Source organism: Miniopterus schreibersii, assembly GCF_964146895.1.
Source record: "Miniopterus schreibersii genome assembly, chromosome: 6".
Lineage (NCBI taxonomy): Eukaryota > Metazoa > Chordata > Mammalia > Chiroptera > Miniopteridae > Miniopterus > Miniopterus schreibersii.
This window is the reverse complement of record NC_138107.1, coordinates 54,505,262-54,517,261: the sequence shown is the minus strand read 5'-3', so window position 1 is coordinate 54,517,261 and position 12,000 is coordinate 54,505,262.

Genomic DNA, 12,000 nt, shown 5'->3' with positions numbered 1-12,000 from the left:
ACTCTGTCAAATCCTTTATGGAAAAATTATTTTGATTGTGTCTTTCAAAATAAGTTAATTTACATTTACTAGTTGATTTTTATCTTTAATTCCATTGTCTGATATGACAAACTGTTCCTCCATGCTATGATGAATTTATTTTATTTCATTTTCAGTTACTAATTTTTGGTGTGATACTTTGTGAAACACTTTTTGAAAAATCACTGTTTCTTTCTTGACTTATATATTTATCCCACTCAAAAGAACTTTCTAGGTACATTTCATTTTGTTTGCTCTGGGAAAACAATTGCTTGCCTTGTTCAATAAAATTATCTTTTATCAGAGATTCCAACAGCTTCATAATTATGGAAGTGAAATAAGTATTCATGGATAGCTTAATGTCAAACTGGCAGGAAGATCTAAAGGAAATTTTAACATGGCTGTGTAAGTGGACAGAAATGTGGCAAATCAATTTTACTGTGTACAGATATAAGGTAACTTATAGGGAAATAACTTAGGTTACATGTGTTGTATTCAAAAGAATTCATTGTGACTGGAACACTAATTAAGTAGGCGTTGTAAACTATTTTATTAAACATCAATTATGTGCTACTGCTATTCCTGCAATTACTAAGACAAATAAAAAAGCAAAAAATAACCTTAAAAGAAAATTTTTACATCAGAAAATCAGAAAGCATTATCTTGTCCTTATTTAAAAATCTCCCTGAAGTGCCAAGTTCTGGCATCTAATCACAAAAACAAAACCAGACTGAGAATATCCAGAGAAAGACAAATAAATTATAAAGGAAGTGGGAAAGAGAGTGGTCAACAGAAAATAGGAGTGAGAAGATGTATTTGTGTTCTGATTTTGTCACTAACATAATCCCTTTCTGCTTCCCTCCAAGAATCTACTTGGTTCACTTCCTCATGCCGCTCAGTTAAGGCCTTCTCAAACTACCTATAAACATTACGGTCATGCCCAGCACTCCTTTTCTTCCTTTCCAGTCCTGTTTTCTCCGCAACACTTACCATCAACTGGCATAATAGACACTTTATCAATTTATTAGCATATCTGTTCTTATTGCTCTTTCTGAACTTTAAGCTTCATGTGGGCAGGGATTTATGTCTGTTGTGTTCACTGCTGTATCCCCAGGGCCTGGAATAATGACTAGGTTCAAAGACACTTAATAAATACTTGTTAGATGACTGAATGAGTAATCTTAGTAAAAATACAAAATTTATTATTGCTGTAGTCTTTCTGCAAAAAGCAGAATACCTGCTTCATGACATCAGTGATACTGCTCATATTTTACGCCCATTTTAAAGATGAACAAAAAAACACCATCATACTCAATATCACAGAAGTAATTGGAACATAACTAAAGAGCCCTTGTTTTCCACTTATTTATTTATTCATATATTTACATTACACATGGTTCCTCATAATTGAAGATTCTTCTAATTTAACAAAGAAACATTTAGAGTTATAGGAACTGTGGTTCATTTGAAGGCACATGAGGAATGAAGAGTCAAATATCTAGCTTCCAAATCCAACATTTGTGTTTAAAGACCCCTAACCAAAAATATAATTTAAATTACTTAAGTTCTACAAGCTAAAAAAATATGCCTAAGTACCTTATTAACTGTGAAAAAGATAACTTCTAAGCAAGATGTACCTACTGCAGTAATATAAATGTATATAAAGTATAGATAGATGTGTTGGAAGCAGTCTATTCCTTCTAATAAGTAAGAACTATATATTTGCTAACTTTCCAATAAAAGTTACCATTTTTTTCCTTTACTGAAACATTCTCTAACTTGTAACTAGAGACTGGCCAAAGACAATATTTGAAGTCAAGTACTAAGCTCAAATCTTTATTTAGTTTCTTTCTACTTATTGTCTACAACAGATTAAAAATAACTGGTTCCTTTTGTTTTCCAGTTTTGAATATCCTTTATCAGGATATCCTTTTATAAAAATAAAAAAAAATTGAACCCAATGATAATATGTATGTATTTACCTACATATTTCCTCCTTAAATGTTTCTTACCCAAAATATTGAAGTGGGGAGGGGAGGCTTTTCTCATATAATTCTCCACATGACCATTCTGCCATCTTTCTTTTAAAAATAGCAGCAACCCCCAACTAACTCTAACCTCCTCCAACTCCACATGCAAATTTGTAAACTGGAAGCCATCTTCAATTAATTTATTTTCCTCTTCACTCAGATCCAGTCCTTCACCATATATGATTGAATTTATCATCTTAATAGGGCTTAAATCCATCTACTATCATTGGATTTTTCCCCTCCGGTCTTTCCTAGGCTAATGCAGTCATCTCCTAACTGGCTCTCTTTCTCCTTAACTTCATCCTGCTGTCAGAGCTGTTTTTAAAAATGTAACCTATCTGACCACATCCCATCACAGATTCTAAACTTGTAATGCCTCCCCACCGTCTACAGAATGAAGTACAATTTCTTTATTATGGACCTTTAAAAAAATCAAGATCTGGCTCCCACCTACCTTACTATCTCATATCACTCAATGATTTAGACCCAGAAAATATGTCACAGGTAATTTACCAAGCATCTCATTTGTTTTCATAAACCTCCATATATATTATTTTGTGAAAACTGAAAAACGGATCCCATTTCATCTCTTTTTTATTTCCTGTGTTCTCATATTTTTTAATTAAAAAAATAATCACTTTAATAAAAATAATTACAGAGTCTAGTAATTGAATTTTAATACTTCTGGAGCACCTCCAAGAATGTTCCAGGTTTAATACTGCACATGAATCTAGTATTCATCATTACAAAAGAAAAATAAACTTCATGTAGATGGATATTCAGACTTAGTAAGAAAAATCATTTTTAGAGCAAATCATTCTATATGTAGCTATAGATTAAGTGTGCCCATGGGAGGAGGTGAGTTCAGGGTCTTCCTACATCACCATCTTGAACTGGAACCCAAAAAATTATTTGTAGGTCCTCAAGGGACCTTAAAAATCTTCTGATTTTAACCCAGCCATTTTACATATTAAGACTGAATGTGAGACAGCTACCATCTCTTCTTGAAGTTAACTGAACAGTAATAGGGACTGAAAGCTTGTCTATTCAATAAGATAGTTGTTTAAATGGCCCTTAAATCAGATGTATATCTAGACAAAAAATAACCCATGCCACATAGAATTTTGACTACCACTGAGTGATGGTCATAACCAGTCTAGTTTTGCTGGTTAGTTGATTGGATTTGATGCAGTGCATCTAGGCAATCAAAGAGACTGAATATTTTTCAGGTGTGTAGACTGCTTATTCTGAGGAATTAAAGTTGGCCTAAAATGCAGCCAATCTTCAAAGCTCAAAGGTGGAATGATAAAACTATATGAACTCATTTGTTTATAGGTATTAGTAGTTGCAACGGGTGACTACACTCAGAATTAGTCATGATTTGGCCTAGACCTCAGAGGACTAAGCTGGGTGTTGTAATGTGTTTTGTTTGTTTTCAAATGGAATTATTCAAGTAATAGAATTACTTGAATAAGTTTTAAATCACGATGAGTTTTATTTACCCAAGTTTACTAGTAACAGAGCAGTTCTCAATCTAGACTGTCTAGATGATAAAACCTGAATACCTTTTAGTCATGGGGCATATCTAATTCAAGAAGGATTTATTACAAAGTTGAATGTCTTCTGCCAAAACCAACACTGGAGAAAACTAAGGGACCAGATGATAACAGTGCTGAGACCTCTAATGTCTATACACACCAATTGTAAGGGCCCAATTTTCTCAGCATGTATCTCACTTAGGCCAAGAAATTCTCATCAACTTCAAAGGGAGAGATGTGCATCCACAGATCTGAGTTTGCAGTATCCAGGGCTTACTCAGCAGGAATATATACTATAATTTATGGTACCAGGCTTCATTTTTTCAGTTCAAATCAACTCAGCTGGATTTTGAAGCTGTAGTTCTTGGAAATAATCAACTATCCCTTAAAATATCAAATCCTCTTGGCTTTATTTCACATATCAATTCTGTTGATTACCTAGGATAAGCATGGTTTAGATTTATAGATTGATATGCAAGACATGTAATATAGAGCTGTATGCTATACTACTATGTAGTTTTATAGTATCAAATTACCAAAATTTATTCTGGAGATAATTTTATGCATGGCGAAAAGAGAAGCAGTAGATATAATTTCCTGTTTTGCTGTTCAACAGTTTTCTTAAAAATGTAATTCTGTTTACAAGCACTGTTTTTCAGCTTTAATTTGATACTTTACTACAAGGTAAATTATCTTTTAATGTAATTACCTTTATATAATAATTATGATCTTGAAAGTCTGCAAAGTGATTAAAGGGCAGTTTCCAAGAAATAGATTTCTGGGTTTAAATTATGCAATTTTTCTGCTTATAGTTTTGGTGTTACCTAATTATTATTATCATTACTATTAAATACTTATTAATTGGCAGGTATAAAGGTAGACCCTTAAAAATAACTGAGACTCAAGGTCAAAAATGTTTTTAATCACGTATTTCAAAAGTTGACAAGTATATCCCTGTTATCTTTTTTTAAAGCATTGATTAGTTTTAACTCACTCTAGCATTTTATACACATCAGCACCTGTGCCCATTTAGCAAAGAATTTCAGTACAAATCACTCTGAATTGAATAGACATCTCTAAGAAGCATTACAATTGTTGCAATATTTTTAGAAACTGAAACAAGGAAATAAACAACTTCAGTAAAAGTGATTTAAATAACAAATAACGTCTTTATAAACAGCTTATCTCCTTGAGAACAAAGAATAAACAAGGAGACAAGGGTTTTTTTTTTTTCTTCCACTATTAAAGCAGATCACAATATGAATGGGTGAAATGTCATGAATAATTGGAGAAAATCACAGAGTAATCTTCGACAAAAACATCTGATTTATTTAAATTGTCACTACTTGTCTTATTAGAACCTTTATTTAACCTTGTTATCCACAATGCAGTATTCAAGCTGGTTTATCAAAAATGTACTTTGAAACTAACCATATTTTGAAAATCTTGACTTTCTCAAATGCAAGCTATGGTAATGTAAACCTCTGGTGGCAGCTGTTTTACTTGGGACCTAATTAATTGACATTGCATTAGACTGCAGTGCCCATGAAAACCAATGTTTTGAATCTAAAACAACAGTAAATAAATCAAGGCTTTGAAACATTCTTTCAATAGATTTAAGCTCAGGTTTCTGGTCAAGAAGATCATCAGGCTTCCTACTATTACATTCATCTAGATACAACGTTCATTCAATGTCTTCTACTCACAAACCTAGCTAAACACAGCCAGGCACTCCTTATCATAGCATTCAAGGCCTCATCTTGTGATTTTCCAACCATATTTTTTTTTCTAGATAAGATTATTTCCCTATTAACTCCTACGAAGATTCTAGGTATTTTGGGGCTTACCATTGTGTCTGGCACTGTTCTAAATGTTATAAAAATATTAACTCTTTCAATGCTTATAACCATGCTGTGAGGTAGGTAGTACTGTCCCCACTTTATACATAAAGAAATGAAGGCACAGACAGGTAAAGTAATTTCTCTAGGGTTAAATAGGTACTAAGGATTCTACCCATCTCCTCTACCAAACTCTGATTAATTAAATTTGCTCACAGTAGTGAGCAACACAGATATATTTGTATGAAATATACAAATCAATTCAGATATATTTGTATAAAATACAAAATTCTAGCCAAGAGGTATTTGACATAAATATAAGACATAACTGAATGGCAATATGCAGATCATGCTAGTATTGTGCATAATGGATAAGAGAGATCAGAGAAAATAGGCAATATGCGCCGCCTGGCATGGCTCAGCGGATGAGCATCGACCTAGGGTCCAGGAGATCGACGTTCGATTCCCGCTCAGGGCACATGCCCGGGTTGCGGGCTTAATCCCCAGTCAGGGGTGTGCAAGAGGCAGCCGATCAGTGACAACTCTCTCATCATTGGTGCTTCAACTATGTCCCTCTCCCTTCCTCTCTCTGAAATCAATAAAGATATATTTTTTTAAAAGAAAATAGGCGCCCGGCCGGGCGTGGCTCAGTGGTTGAGCGTTGACCTAGGATCCAGACGATTAGGGTTCGATTCCCTCTGAGGGCACATGCCCGGGTTGCGGGCTCGATCGATGGCTCGCTCGTCATTGATGTTTCTATCTCTCTCTCTACCTCTCTCTGAAATCAATAAAGATATATTAAAAAAAAAAAAAGAAGAAGAAGAAAATAAGCAATATGAAGATCTCTGCAGTCTAACATTACCTAAAACCGAGCTATGGCAGAAAAGATGAAGGGCAGATGAGAAATAAGGGGAAAAATGATGACTCGTTGCAGGTAAATAAGGCCAAGTGATTTGAAAAATAATGATAATATTTATACCAAAAAGGATGTAAATAATGGAAATTACTTGGAGGTAAGTGGGATGAGACTGATTTTAGACATGTGAATTAAATTTAGTCAGTAAGACAACAAACAGAAATAGCATATGGGTGCTTGTATGTGTGGTATGACGGGTGCAAACATTGTATATTCGAGGTTGAAGTAAGTATAGATTTGGGAATATTAAAAGCTTAGTGGATCAAGCTTTGGTCTAGCAGACCTGTCAGTCTCTCTACCAAACCAAACCCACAGGTTCTGGACAAATACACCTAAGAGGATATGTTCCCAAATGAATCGTTAGAAGAGTTGACTTCCTTTGCAAGTACAACTAGGTATGCCTGGGAATACATATATATATATCTGTGGCCAAGGTCTTTCACTAGAACATTAGCACCAATCCACAGAGACCTGCCAGACCCCTCGTCTCCCAGTAGAAGTTCTGGTGCTCTTTGCATGCTGACAGCCTCCCCTGACCTGGCATCTCACAGACTTCCAGTGTGAGCAGTCCTCAAGTGCTTGGTGCAGTGCCTTCCTTGAGTCAAGCCAGGGAAATAAGGGCAACTATTTCTCAAGTCCATTCACTTCTCTGCATTCCCACTGCTATTATCTTAGTTCTGCCAGAGTGATCTTTCTAAACTAAAAGTCAAATCAAGTCATTCCCATTCAGTGGCTTCCTTCAGAATGCCTTCAGATAACGTCCAGAACCATAAATACGGATTGTAATGCCCTTCAGGGCCTTGTCCCTCTGGCCTTAGTTCTTGACATATTTTCCTTTTATTCCAGTAGTACTGAACTAAGTGTAGCTCTTTCTTTTCTCTGGGCCTCTGCAAGTGTTCATCTCCAAAATACACCTCTCACACACAGGCACACCCAAATCACAGGCACGTTGCCTGTCAAATACCAACTTCGTTTCTCGCTTTTGTTGTCACTTCCTTCTGGAATTCTTCCCCTACTACCCCCAAGACTGGGCTATGTGACTCTCATCACGCTCTACTGATATGTCCCTATGACCAGACTAAAAGACTCTGGAAGCAAAAACTCTATCTTGTTTACCGCCATCCCTCTTTCCGCACTCCCTCCTCACCCAGCATCTAGAATAGTGCCTGATTTATTCTAGCAGCTCATGAATGGCCAGAAGGTTCTAAGAATCTTAAGGGGGACATATCTGTTCATCTAAAGAGACCATGTGATGACACTGGTTCTGGAATGGGACCCTCCCCCACCAATTAATCAATATATCTGGCATTCCTGAGATTCTCTAGATCCTTGTTACTCAGTGTGGTCTGGGGACCAGCAGCACTGGAATTACCTGGAAATGCAAAATCTCAGGCCTCATCCTAGAACTCTTGGATTAGAATCTGCATTTTTATAAGGTTCCCAGGTGATTAATGTGCATGTTAATGTTTGAGAAACTCAGTGCTCTAGATAACATTAGTTGTTCTTTATTCTGAAAGTTGGTAACCCATTTTCTTGAAAGAATGCAAATGCCTGGTTGCTGGTGTTCCAGAAGCTGAGGACTTGTCTACTCCTTGTTAGAAATCTCCTTTTTCCACCCTTTCTGCCTATAGAAAGAAGCCTTCCATTTTGAATTGTTAAATTTAAAAATTTTTTAATTGACTTTGAGAGAGAGATTTGTTGTTCCACTTATTTATGCATTCATTGTTCAATTCTTGATGTGCCTTGATCAGGGATCCAACCCTCAATCTTGGTGTATCTGGATGACACGCTAACCAACTGAGCAACCTGGCCAAGGCAGAAGCCTTCCATTTTGTATAGCTTCTCAGAACTCCTTTCTATTTGCTAGGTAGAATGCTGCTAATTCATGAATCATTGAATAAAGTCACTTTGATCTTTTTTTTTTTTAATTTTTTTAATATCTTTATTGATTTCAGAGAGAAGAAAGGAGAGGGAGAGAGAGAGACAGAAACATCAATGATGAGAGAGTCATTGCTCGAGCCCACAACCCAGGCATGTGCCCTGACCGGGAATCGAACCCTGATCGCCTGGATCCTAGGTCGATGCTCAATCTCTGAGCCATGCCTGGCCAGGCCACTTTGATCTTTAAATTTACTTAATTGAATTTTGTTTTTTTAACATAGGTCACACAAAAAGAAAATATGAATGGCATGTAAACATATAAAAAGATGCTCAAGCCTAGCGAGAGAGGCTCAGTTGGTTGAGTGTTGCTCTGTGCACCAAAGGGTTGCCAGTTCCATTCCTGGTCATGGCACATGCCCTTCAGAGGGCAACCGATTTATGTTTCTCTCTCTCCTTCCCTTCTTCTCTCTAAGCACGTCCTTGGGTGAAGATTAAAAATGAAAAGATGCTCAACTGTACTCATAAAAAGGAAAAATAAAATAAGGGCATGATTTAGACTAGTAAAGATCAAAAAGTTTGATAACACTCGGTGTTGGTGAAACTATGGACAAATAGGCACTTTCATTCATGCTGAACAGGGTGTAAACTGGTAAAACCTGTACAGAAGGAAATTTTGCAGTAGTTTGTAAATGCATTTATCCTTTGGCCCAGTGATTCCATTTATAAAATTGTATCCTACAAATTTAATCCCACATGTTTGGAATGACATCATACTCAAGGTTATTCTTGCAGCATGGTAATGGTGACAGGTTGATATCACAGTACATATATTCATCAGTAGGGGACAAATTAAATTATGGAACATCATGTAATGGAATACTTTGCTGCTGTACAAACATGGATCTAGCTTCAAGATATTATTAAGGGAAATAAGGTACAAAAGTGTATCCTGTGATGCCATTTTTGTTAATATATACACACACATATGTTTTACATGCTAGAATTTTTCTGGAAGAATGCAAAGATATACAAGAAACTGTTAACAGTGGCTGTCAACACAAAGGGGAACTAGATGGCTAGTGACAGGGATAAAAGGCAGATTTTTCGATGAATATCCTAAGTGCATTTTGACTTTTGAATAATGTAAATGCTATATTTAAAATTAACAAACAAACCACAGTGTTTATACATAATTTCCTCAACACCAAATTTGAAAATGCTCACATCTTCAAAAGCTGGTAGTGGCCCAGACCTGCCTCAGGCTCTGCGTTCTGAGGATGGCGTGCTGTGGGCTGTGGGTCAGTGGTGAGGAAGCGGAGACTGAGCTTCACAGCTTTTCCTTTTCCTGGTGCTGCATGAAGTGAGGTTACCTGCTGAGAGTAAGGAAAGGGGTTGCAAAATGTGAGGAGAGGAGAGGGTAAAATAAGGGATTACGGAGGCATGTTGAAGGGTGGGCTGAGGTTGGAAACCATACATTTGCAAAGGTGCCATTTGATTTGGGATTTTCTTTGGGAAGACTCAGAAGCCAGGGAGTGGGGTTGTAGACGGTAGGTCAGAGTGTGAGAACTGAAATGCTCTGAATTGGGAAAATGATATAAAAGTGGTCATGCCTGGCCCTTGGGAAGGTTATAGGATTTCTTGATGTTTGCCACGATTCCAGAGTCTGACTCTTTGGAGGTCCAGCTACTTGGTTTTATCATTGTCCTTAGAGGTAATCAAGCTCACAAGAGACCAGTTTATAAAACAGAACCTCCATTTACAAATTTAAAATGAAAATATAAGCCAACTGCTCCCACAAGGTAGGACATCCTTTTGACTATAAAAATGTCTTCATAGGAAATGATATCACTATCAGCTGTTTGGTGATCTCTGAAAGAAGAGGAATCTCAATGACCGAAGCGATGATCAAGCTGTGATAATCTAATATACTACTCAAGGAACACAACTGTCAAGGTCCCCACAGAAATACAGGCACGCTGGCAAATTATTTTGCTAGAATTTGTCTGTTAGGAAAATACAAAATTGGTTATAGTTTTCTCTGTAACATCTTAGCTCATCCATACAATACATTTGTGTCTTCCCATCCTTCCCTGCACTTTCATTACCACCCTTCCTAGTTACCAGTGCTAACAACCTGGTATATATCCTTCCACACAAAAATATGCACATCTAAAAGTACATATATACATGCACAGACAGAGTTTTGTTTGTTTACCAAAATGAGATCATGTTAGATTATTCTGTGATACTCACCAATACAACAGATATTCCTCTTGCAATTGTAATAACTAAAAATATTTCTAATATTCTAAGAATTAAAAATAGAACTATTCCATTTGCTCAAATTATTATATAATTTCCCACAGTTTTAATATACTATATTTCAAGCATTTTCTTATTAATAGGCCTTCAGGCTATTTACAGTGTTTGCCATTACAAACAAAGCTGTGATAGCACACTGTATTTACATGCATAAGTACTAAGATCTCTTGCAGCAAAAGTTGGATTTGGGGATTAAAGTGTCCTGAATATTTTTAATTTTTTAAAAAATATATCTTTATTGATTTCAGAGAGAGGAAAGGAGAGGGAGAGAGAGAGAGAGAAACATCAATGATGAGGGAGTTACTGACTGGCTGCCTCCTGCACGCCCCCAACTGGGGTTCGGGCCCACAACCCAGGAATGTACCCTGACCAGGAATCGAACCCCGATCACCTGGATCCTAGGTCCACGCTCAACCGCTGAGCCACGCCCAGCTGGGCCAACATATGAACTTTAAAAATATCTTGTCCGGTACTACCCACCCACCCAGGGCGGGGGGAGGGAGGGTAAAATTAGCCACACTGGGATTCTGATTACAATTGCCTTATTAATTTTGGATGAAGTGACATTTTTCTGATATTAATTCCTTCTATCCAGAAACATGGACCCTTTTTTATTTAGGTTATGGTTTATGTCATTTAATTAAAAATTATAATTTTGTTCTTATAGATGCTGTGCCTTCCTTCCTAGATATTTATTTTTCACTTTGGGTCATTGTTGTCAATAGGATATTTTTCCATCTCCATTCTAACTAGATATTACCTAAACAAAGTTATAAATTAGGTTCCTTACTTTCATTCAGCCACTAAATTATCTTGTTGATTCTAGTAGCTTATTCTCTCTTTATATTTTTTCTGGGAATACAATCTATCTCCAGAAAAATAAGGATAAGTTTTCCCTGATGTTTATTATACTGGGAAGCTCTTCTTTAGCTATAGGACTGTGCTATGCTGCTAATCTGCTATCCTTCGTAGTTGTTTTCCCACAGCACATAAATTACTGCTGCCCAAGGCTGCTCTAAAGTGGACTACAAGGAACGAGGCAGAAGTTTTCTATGAAAATATCCCATGATTGCTTTGTTCAGGTGTCATAGATGACAACACAATACAGGGTGGTTCCTGGTCTCTTAAATTCAAAGTCATCTATAATCACTTCTTGAATTCACAGTTTTAATCAAGTTCCCATTTGGTCTCTTGCAACAGGAAACAGGCCCAGCAGAGAGTCCTGTCTGGAAATACTTAATCTGTTATTACCCTTACTCTTTGAAAGAGAGATATACTCAGAGAGGACTTCTCTGACCACCCTGTTTAATGAGCTTGCCTCAGTCACTAGCACATTATTCAGTTTTATTTTCCTTATAACACCAATCACATTGGCAGGTATATTATTTATTAATTTATTTGTTTCCCACAAGATATACTGGACTATTAACACAACGAGATCAGAGAATTTCCATGTC